At 42.4% G+C, this 14,127-nt stretch overlaps 1 protein-coding gene across 14 annotated transcripts in view; it reads right to left on the bottom strand.

Annotated features, from left to right (window-relative positions):
* Positions 1-14,127, bottom strand: part of CAMK2D (calcium/calmodulin dependent protein kinase II delta) — a 196,632-nt gene that overhangs the window by 87,433 nt on the left and 95,072 nt on the right. The window lies entirely within an intron of this gene.

Raw genomic sequence — 14,127 nt, forward strand, 5'->3', positions numbered from 1 at the left:
CCCACCTGCCCCACACCCATAACCCCAGGAACAGGCTGGCAAAGGCCAGCCCTCTCCCTTTGTTCCCTATGCTGGGAACTTCTAAACTCTCTTTCCCTGGGCAATTCTGCACAGCCCAGGGGTGCCACAATGGTGGGCACACTTCTGAGTGCCAGCTGGTCCCTGTGAAAGAGCACCTGAACCACAGACACCCTCCCTCAAATTCCCCCACCACCTACAGAGATGGCTGGCCAGCCAGCCCCATTATTCCCTATGATGGGAACCAACTGCACAACAAAGAATAAAACAAGAACAACACAAAATAAAGTTTAAAAAAAATTATTTTCTCCCTTCCAAAGTACAAGTAGGCAAAGCATTATGACACATTACACCAGCAGTCCCCCACACAGAAAAAATTAAAACAAAACTCACTTAACATCAGAGAATCACAAAACACGATTCCTGTCAAAAACACTTTATTTCTTGAACAGCTTTAGGTTACACAGCAGGGGGGAACACCAAAGGGCATGGCAGCACTATCTTACACAAAAATAACACAACTCACTTAACATCAGAGAATCACAAAAGCACAATTCCTGTCAAAAACACTTTATTTCTTGAACAGCTTTAGGCTACACAGCAGGGGGGGAACACCAAAGGGCATGGAAGCAGTATCTTACACAAAATTAACACAACTCACTTCACATTAAAGAATCGCCCCAAAAAATTGCTGTCAAAAGCACTTTATTTCTGTAACTGCTTTAGGTTACACAGTAGGAAGGCACCACAGAGCAGGAAAGCAGTGTACTACACAAAAATAACACAACTCACTTCACATCAGAGAATCACACAAACACAATTGCTGTCAAAAACGGTGAAGTGGGTTGTATTATTTTTTGTAGTACATTGCTATCATGCCCTGTTGTGCCCTCCTACTGTGTAACCTAAAGCTGTTCAAGAAATAAAGTGTTTTTGACAGGAATTGTGTTTTTGTGATTCTCTGATGTTAAGTGAGTTGCGTTATTTTTGTGTAAGATAGTGCTGCCATGCCCTTTGGTGTTCCCCCCTGCTGTGTAACCTAAAGCTGTTCAAGAAATAAAGTGTTTTTGACAGGAATCGTGCTTTGTGATTCTCTGATGTTAAGTGAGTTGTGTTATTTTTCTGTGTGGGGGACTGCTGGTGTAATGTGTCATAATGCTTTGCCTACTTGTACTTTGGAAGGGAGAAAAAAAATTTAAAACTTTATTTTGTGTTGTTCTTGTTTTATTCTTTGTTGTGCAGTTGGTTCCCATCATAGGGAACAATGGGGCTGGCTGGCCAGCCATCTCTGTAGGTGGTGGGGGAATTTGAGGGAGGGTGTCTGTGGTTCAGGTGCTCTTTCACAGGGACCAGCTGGCACTCAGAAGTGTGCCCACCATTGTGGCACCCCTGGGCTGTGCAGAATTGCCCAGGGAAAGAGAGTTTAGAAGTTCCCAGCATAGGGAACAAAGGGAGAGGGCTGGCCTTTGCCAGCCTGTTCCTGGGGTTATGGGTGTGGGGCAGGTGGGGGTGGATTTGGGTCTGTGAGGGGCTAATGTGGGGATTTGGGTCTGTGTGTGGCAGCTGGGGGGGAATTGGGTTTGTGTGGGGCTGTAAGGGGTGGACTTTAGGGGCTGAGAGGACCTACTTGGGGAGGCCATGAAATGCCCCCCCCAAGTGGGAGCAGTCTGAGCCTTGGTGGGGGGTGGGAGGAAGGGTGGGAGAAGGGCCCCTGAGGGCTTGGGGGCATTTTGCATGCAAAATGCCACCCCTGGCAAGACAAGCCTCCCCCAGCTGTCAGTGGTAGAGATTAGAGCACCTACTTGGGGAGGCCATGAAATGGCCCCCCCAAGTGGGAGCAGGCTGAGCCTTGGTGGGGGGTGGGAGGAGGGGTGGGAGAAGGGCCCCTGAGGGTGAGGGGGCATTTTGCATGCAAAATGCCACCCCTGGCAAAGGAAGCCTGCTTCTTCATTTTTCCCCATAGGAAATAATGAAGAAGATGAGCAGCAGCATGCTAACAATATGCTGCTCCTTCGCTTTCTTATGGGAGGATGGGGGGACCTGCTTTGGGGGGCCATAACATGACCCCCCAAAGTCCAATCTGTCTGAAACTTGGGTGGTTGTTAGAGAAGGGTTAGAGGAAGGTCCCCACCAATTTTGGGCTTATTCGGTGAGAAAATGCCTCCCCCAGACGTCCGGGAAGACGGAGGCATTTTCCCATTGAAAAGCCGAAAGAAAGCCGAAAGAATCCCGAAACTTCGGCTTTTTTCTTTTGGCTACCCGAAACGTTTCGGCATTCCCCGAAACGTTTCGGCATTCCCCGAAAGAAGCCGAAACACTTTTGTTTCGGCATTCTTTCGGCATTCTGAATGCCGAAACGCACATCCCTACTCCTGACGTCTGTTATATACTGCTTGTAAATCGACCAGAGATATTGATGCATGTGTGGATTTGCCAACAATAACACAACAACTTGAAATTTGTGGTGTTTATGGTTTGGCATAAGCAAGTTTTTCAGATAGAAAGTAGCAACAATTTTAAAGAATATATGATCGTAAGAGCATACTAGAAGGTAAGTATAGCTGGTTTCATAAAAACATTGGGGGTTTTTTGGTAAGGATGAAGGTATTTCCATAGTATTTGGGAATGTCAGAACACTAAATATATATGCTATTTTCAAAATCACCATGTGAACTAATCTTAAATAGGTGAGAGTTTTCCTAGCAAAGATAAAACTGGTCTACTTTCTCTCAAAGAAGAAAATGGGCAGCTTTTGTAATCTGGGTCATGGCCACATAAGGAAAAATAATCTCATTGTAACAAAACCATCTTCTCTTTTCTCACATGGCCCTTTCAAAATTAATAAGTTCAGTTTGTTTATTAGTTTAAAATCTGTTAACTCCTGTATTCCATTTTGTAAATAAGGTTTATTTTTGTTTTGGTTAACCCTGGCTGGCTTGAAATCGTTGGCTGAGGGGAAATAAGACACACACAGGCCTCAAATGCTCTGGTCACATTAAATGGACCAAGTTTAAATGGTGGCAGTGTATATACACAGGGAAGTTATCACTTGTCGTTAAGGTTACTGGGTGTCTTACCATGCTAAACAGCGTTATTCTCTAAGTTCCCTTTTCCCCAGGAACCCTGGGCTGTAGCCAGCAGAGGTGAAGTACATACAGGGAATGGGCTGCCTGCCTGGTGAAGCTTCCGGAACAGGAAAGAGGAGACTCTGGCTGATTCCGCACACGTTGGATAATGCACTTCCAATCCTCTTTACAGATCATTTGGAACGGACTTTTTTGTGTGCAGAACTTAGTAGAGACTAACATAGTTTCCCATGATTTCTGTGGGATGTGAGGCACACTTCTATGCTTATTCAGTCTGAACAAGGTCAAAGAGACTGACATACAAAAAAGCTACATAAATAATACAGCCTCAATCACAACACATTTTTAATAAGACTATGTCCTAGCAGCGGAAAATTGGGATTTAATTAAAGATACGTCTGACATTTACCTCAAACTAAAGATGGAACTGGACTTCTTCTTCCTCATCAACATTAAGAGATTTTTATTGCAGGTGGTATTGTGTGCATACATTGATAAATGATAACCTGAGGATGGCAGATGATATTCTCGAGTTATTAACATATTTTTAAATTGTCTACCTTAAAGCAATGTTTGATTCCACTGTGCCTCTTGGATGACAGAAGCTCTCTGCTGCAATTAGTTGAATCATTTCTACGAATTGAATGTTTTGCAGTTCTCATTTATGAAAATCAAGGAGATTATATATAGTATATGCAGTAGGCGTCTGCTAATAATGGTAAACAATAAATTGTAGATAATATGCATACTTAGCAGCAGGAAAATATTACCTTAGACAGGTAGAATATTAATTATCAGAAGTTAATTAATGTAATTGACAGTGAAATAGAAACATATAGTTTCTGTTTTCTAGTCAGTCAATGCTGAGAAGGTGCTCATTTAGGTAAATAGAAAGAAAGAGTTAAAGGCCTTTGTACCAAAGGCCAGGCCTCAGTGAATCCTCCCTAGGATCCTATTTAGGGGACTATTTAGGTCTCAAACCAGCTGAATCAGAGCCATTCAGAGTGCGGGAGTGCTCCCGTGGCCGGCGTGACAACATCACTTCCAGAAGTGACGTCGCCATGCACTCAGTGTGGTGACGTCACTTCCAGAAGTGCCATCACGCTGTAGCTGGAGCACGTGCACACACAAGGATTCAAACCTGGGCAGCGAAAGGTAAGTGCCAGGTCCCAACTAGAGATGGGCACAAACTGGAAAAAAACCCGAACCGTGTGGTTCGTGGTTTGTTGCATTTCATGAACCATGAACTTTCACGAACCTGCCCGGTTCGTGAACTGGTTCATTTGGTTCATGTAAACGACACATCCAGGTCAGCAAATCGTCACTTCCGGGCCAGCAGAAGGCCATTTCTGGGTCAGCAGAAGGTCTCCAGGAAGTCCATCCCCTGTTGCCTAGGAAACTGATTGATCAGCGCCAGGCTGTCTGCAGTGATGAACCAAAAAATGAACCAAACAAACCAGCCTGAAGTTCGTGGCGGTTCATCAGAAATGGGCTCTGACGAACCAGCAGTTCGTGAACCATGAACTGGCCCGGTTCGTCATGAACTTTGGTTTGTATTTCAGTTCATGCCCATTTCTAGTCCCAACCCTCCTGCTGGGAGGATAGAAGGACCTGGCAACCCTAATCCAAATGCCAAAAGAGTCCTGGAAGGGCCTGCCCCTTCCCATGCCTTTTACTGACAGAAACTAAGGATTGAAGGCTGCCAAAACTTGTATGGTTGCCTAGCTATGACCAAGCATTCATTTCTTAAAGCTCTAGGCACTGCTTCTATTATTTGCGGGGGGAGGAGATTTCTTTTACATTTCAAATTTTTCTGCAAACCTGGGACATCTTTCAGGCTTATAGAAAGATCTGCCTTGTCTGTTCATGGCTTCAACCTCTGGATTTAAGTATCCACATATTTGGCCGTGTTAAGAATTAGATATATTGAGGTAATATCAACAGCAAAAAAGATTATTACCTTTTCCAACAATTTAGAATCTGAATAGCCCATTAGATTTAATTATCTCTGTGAGATAAAATAGTTTGAAAGTGTGTGAATGTACATAATTTATGTATATATGTTAATATTAATAGATTTTTATGTTTTCATTAAAAGAATAAAAGAGTGGGTTGAACATATTTGCTCGTCATAGAAGTTTAAAAAAATTGAAAGATTAAATAAAAATTCATGCTACAAAATTAATTGTTCTTTTAATCCAGAAGTGTTCTTAATAAATTGCTGTAGTAAAAACACTGTGTACTAACAACAGTCTGCTGTGGAACATAGTATTGCATACTTCAGTAAACTTAAAGCATATTTCACAGTAAGTTCCTGCACCACTGTTATCCAAAAAAAAATGCATATAGTTCTTATAAGCAGGGGAAAGCATTAAATTTTAATCAAAAGTTTAAACACTCTGGGAGAGTCTCCCAGAGTGGAGAGATAAGATTCACGAATATGCTTCAATGGCCAAACTGACTACCTACTTACATAACAGACCGATAACTGAGTTCTGAAAAAAATGGAAGGATCTATTTGATTACTTAGGCAAAACTAATTGATATAGAAGCTTAGAGGGAAGAAGGGAAGGAGAGAGAAGGAGAAATGTTATGTATCTAGGCTTAGGGAAGTCAAATATGCAATGTTTTGTTTATCAGGTTAAAGAAGCTTAAATGTATTGTTTGTTTTATTCCCAAAACTATTATAAATGTACTGTTTATATTCTTATTGTTTGTATGAGATTGTATAAGTTTCAATTTAATGTCTAATTTAGAATTTGCATAACCTTTACACTATGCACTTGCTTTACTATATTTTCTTTTCTTTTAAATAAAATTATTTAAAAAACAAAAAAAGTTAAAACACTGAGGTAGTTAGATACTAGAGTTCAGCAAAATTATAATATATATTAAATTATGGATTTGAATACCATGTCAAGATTTTATCCCAACAGAAGATTTTTCTTCTGAATAGCAAGCATTCTAAGCTACTTTTATGTACACGGTACACAAAACATTTTCATGCAGAAGCTTTATTTATACAAGCCTTTCTCCTACGGACAGTTCAAATTGTCAAATCAGTGTACTAAGTATTCTGGGCAACTACTCAACTTACTAAAAATAATTTTTTCCAAGTATATATACCTGCATGAAGAATAATTACACTCTAGAGTATATTATCAGTGGGAGATAATTGGCTTCCTTGGGTATCAGCCAGAAAGCTAAGTGCCTCCAAATCCCAGGAAACGTGGCTGCTTCATAATAACTGCCCATTTGTTGATCCACTCTCAAGTTATAGCTTCAGTGCTTTTGGGTATTGCTTTCAATACATTTTAACTATGCATGTAAGGCATACAGGCATACTCTCATACACAATTACCTTCTCATCAGGTGGCAGGGCTGACATTCTAAAAGCACTGACTCAAGAGGAAGTCCTGTGGATTTTAGCAAGATTTTTTTCATGAACAAAAAGAAAGCTTAAACCTCAAAGGCAAGTTTTTTTTTTTTTTAAAAAGGCTTATAGCATCTTGAATGTGAGGAAGTTCATTGAACTAGATCTAGGCCATGATCCCATTCTGTGACCTAAAGTCTAAAGCAGATACTTTGGAGCTAATAATAGACAAAATTCCAAATATCAAATGTAAGGCATTTGGAGACATTATTGGAGAAAATTATTTTATTTATGTTATTTATAGCCTTTCTCAATGAGACTCAAGGCAGATTACATAGTGAAAGTCGATACAATCAACTGAAGAGGCATTTCAATAAACAATGCAAAAAGGTAAACGCAAATTTGCATAGATTTGAAGGGTTTTTTTTGCAGAAATCCAATACAGGGCTGAAAAAATGCTGAAACTGAGCATAGGCAATTCTAAACTCAACATATTAAACAACACAGCAACTACCCAGTAGGATCATACTTACAGCAATAGACAGTACATGGTAGTATTGTCTATAGTCCTTATCTCTTTCCTAATGCTTCTCTTGGAGACCATTTCCCTACAAGTCAACCCTCCTGAGTGAAAAGGCTTCTTGATAATTCAGGTTTCCATAGTTTGTGGGATCTTTCCTGACCTCTTCAGGTAGGCCATTCCATAAGGCGGAGGCCACCAACAGAGAATGGACAGCTGTTGATTTTGTGCATCTGCAAGGTCGCACCAGTAGAAAGCCCTGTTCAGATGAACAAAGCTGCTGTGGTAGAACATGGGGAGAGAGACAGTCCAGTAGTTATGCTAGACCAAGGTCATGAAGAGCTTTTTATGTAATAGCCCAAACCTTAAAATTAAGCCTAATGACTGATAGGTAGTCAATGAAGTGACTGCAGAATAGGAGTAATATGCATGTGTGATGGACAGGACTAGCTCCAGCTCTGCCTCTCCCAAGAAACCAACCAATGAGAGAGAGTGGGGTGCTGAGCCAGGGCCAGTTGGAGTCCTCTGGGGAAAAGGCTTTTGGAGCTGCTGAGAAAAGGCGACAGACAAATAGCTGGCAGTTAAACCTGTTCTGTTAAATTGAAACATTCCCTGTTTAACCTCGTTACATTTATGAGTTTAAAACCACTTAGTCCTATGTTACATCTTGGAAATAAAGTTTAATCTTTTTTTGTTTCAACCTGGCTGGCTTGGAATTGTTGTCTGAGGGAAAATATCACACGCAGAGACCTTAAATAGTCTGGTGATGTTAAATGGGCCAAGTTTAAGAAAATAGTGGCTGCTATATAGGGAAAGTTAACTTTGAGTTCCCTTTCCCCAATGGCCATGGGCAGTAGCCGGGTGAGGGGAGGTAAATACAGGAAATAGGCTGTCTGTCTGGTGGAGCTTCTGGAAGATGAGAAAGGAGACCATGTGAAGATTTGGGTCAGGGCTAGAGATGGGCACGATCCAAAAAAAAATACCGATTAAGCTGTTCGTGGATCCAGGGCGCTGCCGAACCCAGGCCACCGATTCTAACCGATCAAGTCCCATTTCCAATCCGGAATCGGGAAGGCCAAAGCGGGAGGGTGACCCGCTGTTTCCAGTGATATAGGAATGGTGGTTGGTGGCAGCAGCTGCCAGGCCTGGCGGGCAGGGGGAGGCAGCGATGAGCCGCCTCCCTTCAGGGAGGGAGGGGACATTCACACACACACACACACACACACACACACACACACACACACACACACACACACACACACACACACACACACACACACACTTAGAGTAGAGGGGGGAGTTTTTAACCCGGCAATGAGCCGCCTCCCCTCAGGGAGGGGACATTCCCAGGGCCGGATCTACAGTTGCCAGTGCCCAGGGCAACCGTAGTCAGGCTCTTGTGTGCGCGCGTGCACGCTCCTGGGTCGCCCCCCACCCACGCAGCAAGCTGGCTGTCCCGGTGCGCTGCGGAGCTGGCGGCAGCACGAGTGGCTCGGCAGCTGCCCACGCCGTTCACCTGCCCCGCAAGACAAGGGGCAGCCAGCTTGCCCGCGCACCCCTTGTCCTGGGGAAAGACGAACGGCGCATGTGGCCTCCCAGCCTCCCGCGCTGCCTTCTGCCTTTCCCCAGGACAAGGGGCGGCCGGCTTGCCCACACGCCCCTTGTCCTGGGGAAAGACGAACGGCACGGGCGGCCTCCCAGCCTCCCGCTCTGCCTTTTGCCTTTCCTTTGTGCCCATGGCTTCAGAACACTCCCTTCCCCCTCTCTCCCCTGGGTTGCTGCTCCGTGGTTGGAAGGAAGCCTGCTAATCAAGGAAAGCTGGGCTTCCATTCGTGTTTCGAGGGCGACAGAAGGAGGACAAACACAGCTCATTCCCCTGGCTCCGTTGCCCTGGGAATAAATTACTGGCGCCAGAGTGTCTGCAATTCCGAACAGAAACCAATATATCCGATCAAGTCCCAAACAAGCAAACCCCCGACTGCTGGATCGGTTGCTGTGGATGGAACCAATTAGCTGAGTCACCATGGCGCAAATGCCAAAATCGGGTTTTTTTTTAAATCGTAATTCAGATTGTGCCCATGTCCAGTCAGGGCTCTCTGCCTGCTAAATTGGAGGCCAAACATGTGACATGTGGTGACCAGTCCTCACCTGCCTGGAAACTCTCAAACCTGTGAAGGGAGGTTTAGAGTGGGTGGCAGGGTATGTGAAAGGCTGGGTCTGCCATAAGTGTTGGATCAGAGGTGGGATTCAAACCCCAAGAAAAGGTGTTATTGAGGTAAATGCCTACATAAGACAGAGAACACCTTAAGCTGTGTATGTGTGTGTGTAAAGAAATTTAGTGTGACTAAAAAGCTATTTTAAGGTAAAAGTTAAAGGTAATTATAAGAAGGTATTGTGGAGAGGGTCATAGAGTGAATTAAGAAAAGGATTGATCTGATAAAAAGGGATTTCCCTCCTGAGGTAAAAGTTTATAGTAAAAGGTAAGCAGGAGCTGTAATAGAAACCCAAGCAGTTTAAAAGACACACAGGTTCAGCAAAAGGGGTTCCTTTCCTCAGGTGATATAAGGAGGAGCAACAGTAAGAACCCCAGAGGCCTTAAAAGAAACAGAGATTCTGAAAAGATTTGATGCTCCTGAAGTAAATCAAAAAACGTAAAGTGTTAGGAGTTGTCACCAAAATGCCACCAAAGAAAATAAAAAATCAAATAACCACACGAGGCTCCCATGGGTTGAAAATTGCTAGATCTGAAGACAAACAGTCTCCCATGGAGTACAATAAACAACTTACTCCAATATCAAATATACCACAATCTCTAAAGTGCAAAGTGCTCAAACAGTCTAAAACAATTCAGAACATTCCAGTACAGAGGAATATATAATATAAATACAGTATCAAAATTTATCTAATCGGCACACCGCATATCAAAAATTCACCATGGAGATTTTCTGTTACTATTTCTACTTAACTTTCAATAGAAATTGCACTAATCTGAAATAGAAATCCATTAATAAATACATAAAGTGTTGATTCGTAAACCTGGTTGTGTTAGAATTCCTATGCTGGTTAACCCGATGGTCCTTGTATCCTGGATGGTAGACGTTCCTATGGAGTGTAAAACCGACTCCTTGCCTCCACACTAGGACATTTAAATAGGAGGGCTGTCTGGACTATCTTCACACATATGCAAGGTAAGTGTAAAAAATCCAGTGCTATTTCCTTGTATTTTACTCCATATAAAATGGTTAATGCTCTATTCCTTGTTATACAGATCTATCATGACGCTGGAGACTCCAACTGTATCTGGGTCTTACTTCACTGCCCACACCCTCAACGGGCAGAGAGACAATCGGGGTGCACGTTCTCCCAACAGGCTGCTTGCCCGGATCCTGTTTCGTCGTCCTTTGTCAAGGAAGTTGTCTGTTTTATTTCTAAGTTACACAAGCATAATAAAAATACATCTCATACCAATCAACACTAATTTACCATAAATATAACACATATATCAACTCACAACAGTACAATCAATCAGTGTTCTATGTAGTTTCTTCCATGGTGTAAGAAAACACGCTGACTCATATATATAGTTAAGTATTTAAAGGGTCTCTTTTACCACCACTGGTTCAACATTACAGAGATTGCGTTAAAGATATATATCCCACTTGGAAGTACAAATCACCAGATACCAACTGTACTCAAAGTTCAGATCCCCCTCATAAGTAACACGAATAGTCTATGATTTGATTGACTGTACTGACTGATTGTACTGTTGGAGACCTATGCAGAGTGCATTACAGTGGTCAAGTCACGATGTTACCATGCCATGGATCCATGAGGGCCATTTTGAGGTAGGGATCATCTTTCAGGCTAGACTGAGTTTATAGAGGGCATTTTTTGCAGCTGCCTTAACTTGCTTTCCTAGCAGTAGCATGAAGTCCAGCATAACCCCTAGGCTCTTAACTGAGGGCCAAGCTAGAAGTGACGAATTACACTTGGATGGCAAGTGAACAGACTCACATGTATTTCTCCCTGTTCACTTGCACTCCATGTAAGGGAGGAATACATGTGAATCTGTTCACTTGCCATTCAAGCGTAATTCATCACTTCTAGCTTGGCCCAGTCTCTGAAGGTCAGACAAACTTCATCAAAAGTGGGGAGAACAATGTTACCTTCAATATCTCTGCTTTCGCTTCCGTCTTGTTTGGGTTCAGTTTCAATTTGTTCACTTTAAGTCATCTGACCACAGCTCTCAGGTAGCAACCCAAGATCTCTACTGTATCCGAAGTGATTTGGATAGTGAGATATAGAGTTGGATGTCACCTGCATATTGATGGCTACCAATTCCATAGCTACTAATGATTTCTCTTCTTAGTCTTTAGATAAAGGTTAAATAATATGTGAATTGTGGAATCCCACAAGATAATACTCATTCTGGAGATAGCTGGTCTCCCACAGCAACCCTCTGAGTCCATTCCATGAGAGATGATTTTAACCAGTCCAAGGCACATCCCCTGATACCCACTTCTAACTCCAAACACTTCACCAAAGATGACATAACTGAAATGGATCAGCATAACTGAAGACTAGGGGATGCAGCAAAACATGCCCTGATGAAAAGTCACACATAAACTATTCACTCTGAATGGCCAGAAAAGGGGAGGGGAGGAGTCCTTTTCCCCTGGGAAAGATTGTCTTACTCAGTAAAATGAAGAGACAGGAGAATTTTTTTCTTATCCTGAAACATGTTGTTTTAACTCTGCTATGTTGTTTTTTTTTTAAAATTGTTACTGCAACTTAGTGTTGCCTATGTGAGCCACCTTCACTCTCAGAAAAAAGGTAGGACATAAATATTTTAAATACTGAATAAATAAAGGTCTCACATGTCTGCTATGTCCCTTTAAAATACTGGGAAAATCTCCCAGCATCACTCTGGTTTGACCCTGAACAGAAATCCCTAGGAAGTTCTCTCTCCTTTTGACACATGCTACATATATGAAATAGTACCTCTAGTCTCTGCATAATTCCATCCAAAAAATAAAGAAATAAGGTACCAACAAAACGTTTTGCCACTATCATTTGATAAATTAAAAAACAACTCTTCCTTCCTTTTGAGAAAAAAAAACTAGAGTGAAGCTCCAGAAGAGTTAGCCATGCATCTGACGAGGAAAGCTGTGGTTCTTGAAAGCTTATGCTACTATAAAGTTGGTTAGTCTTAAAGGTGCTACTGAACTCTTTACTAGAGTGAAGAACTCTAGTAACTTCATATCCCGCAACTGGATATATTCTGCCAGTTTGCATATCTCATTTCTTTGTGAGAATGTGTCTCAACAAACAAGTCCTTTTTCTGAGCAAGGCACCTAAGCTCACCCAGATTTTCTATGTATTTCTCTGCATGTGTGCTTCCTTGGTGTGAACACTATGAGCAGAACCACAAGTGACAAAAGGCACAGATTGGACACTTGTCAGCTTGCCTCAAGTTTTGATGGGAAATGTAGGCGTCCTGGTCTCACAGCTTCGCTCTCTGACTGCTGTCCAATGGACTTTTCAACTGTCACTTGTCCAACATTCTGCCAAGCTGCCTACATTTCCCATCAAAACTTGAGGGAAACTGACAAGTGTCCAATCTGTGCCTCTTGTCACTTGTGGTTCTGCTCTAAGAAGCTGGGATTGGGAGCCTCTAAATCGATCCAAAAAGGTGGCCACCAGCTCACCCATATAAACTGCTTCATGGAAGGAGCTGTGTAGCAACTTCCTTGTACTGCTAACTTCCAAGTGGGGCCTGGAGTTCTCCCAGAAAAGACCAGTTCCTCTAGAGGAAATGGCAGCTTTGGAAGGTGGACTATGGCATCACATCCCTGCTGAGCTTCTTCCTCTACCCAAACTCTGCCTTCCTCAGCACTGACCTCACCAGGAATTTCACAAGCTACAGTCAGCAACCCTATGTACTGCAGATGTGAATAGCATTCATAAGTGTAATGTCTTACATATTATGAATTTAATTTGGATTTTATTTCTGCTTGCTATAGTAGGGTTTTTAAATAATTGTTACTGTGAGTTTAAATGCAGGCCTCCGAGGAAAGGAGGAGGGCTGAAAGCGTAAATGGAGTCTGCTCTGTTTGGACGGTAGCTGTACTATAAATGGTGGAGCGAACTGCAGTTTTCAGTCAGCGCTGAAGAAAAGGTTTTCAGTTAGTCTTTGCGAGCAGAACCACAAGTGACAAAAGGCACAGATTGGACACTTGTCTGCTTCCCTCAAGTTTTGATGGGAAATGTAGGCAGCTTGGCAGAATGTTGGACAAGTGACAGTTGAAAAGTCCATTGGACAGTAGTCAGAGAGCGAAGCTGCGAGACCAGGATGCCTACATTTCCCATCAAAACTTGAGGGAAGCAGACAAGTGTCCAATCTGTGCCTTTTGTCACTTGTGGTTCTGCTCTTAGAGAAAAGATTCTGGTTAAATCAGGCTAACTGTGGAAACCTGAGAGCCTAGTTCTAAGTCAGGCAAACTGTTCACCTGGATTAGTCTGTGTATATCTGATTGAGAGATTGTTCTATCTAAGTCAGGTCAGCTGTGTGGAAAGGCCTGAGTGAATCTATGTCCATGTGGCTATGAAGAGGGTTTATTCTGTTAATGAAGAATAAGATCTGTGCGGAAAATTAGTCTGTGTGACTGAATCTGAGAATATACCCTCAAGAAGATATACTTATTTTTGAAACTACGAAGCTTAGGAACTATTCTGATACCAATATGCTTACCAAAACTTTGCCACCATCACACTTACTTTTTACCTCACAACCACCCTCACATACTGACTGTTCTGTCAAACTACCATCTATAACAAGCCTTCCTCTATTACCAGTTACACCAAGGAAGTTTAAGGCAAAAGTCTTTGGTAGCAATGAAAACCTTTTGAGGGAGTCAGGGAGGCAGTAATATATAAGTCACACACAACAACAAAGGGAAGGTGTTTTTGAGGTAAAACCCTGGGTAAAATAGAAAACAGAATAGAAATTCATAAGCATAAGCACAATTTCAACAGGAAAGAAGAGAATTTAAGAATGAACAGAGCATGGTTTCCAGTCCTGAAAAACACCAGGCTAAGAAAATACTCTATACCCGACAATAGCCCTGCAG

The sequence above is a fragment of the Eublepharis macularius genome, chromosome 10 (assembly GCF_028583425.1).
Source record: "Eublepharis macularius isolate TG4126 chromosome 10, MPM_Emac_v1.0, whole genome shotgun sequence".
In the NCBI taxonomy this organism is placed as follows: domain Eukaryota; kingdom Metazoa; phylum Chordata; class Lepidosauria; order Squamata; family Eublepharidae; genus Eublepharis; species Eublepharis macularius.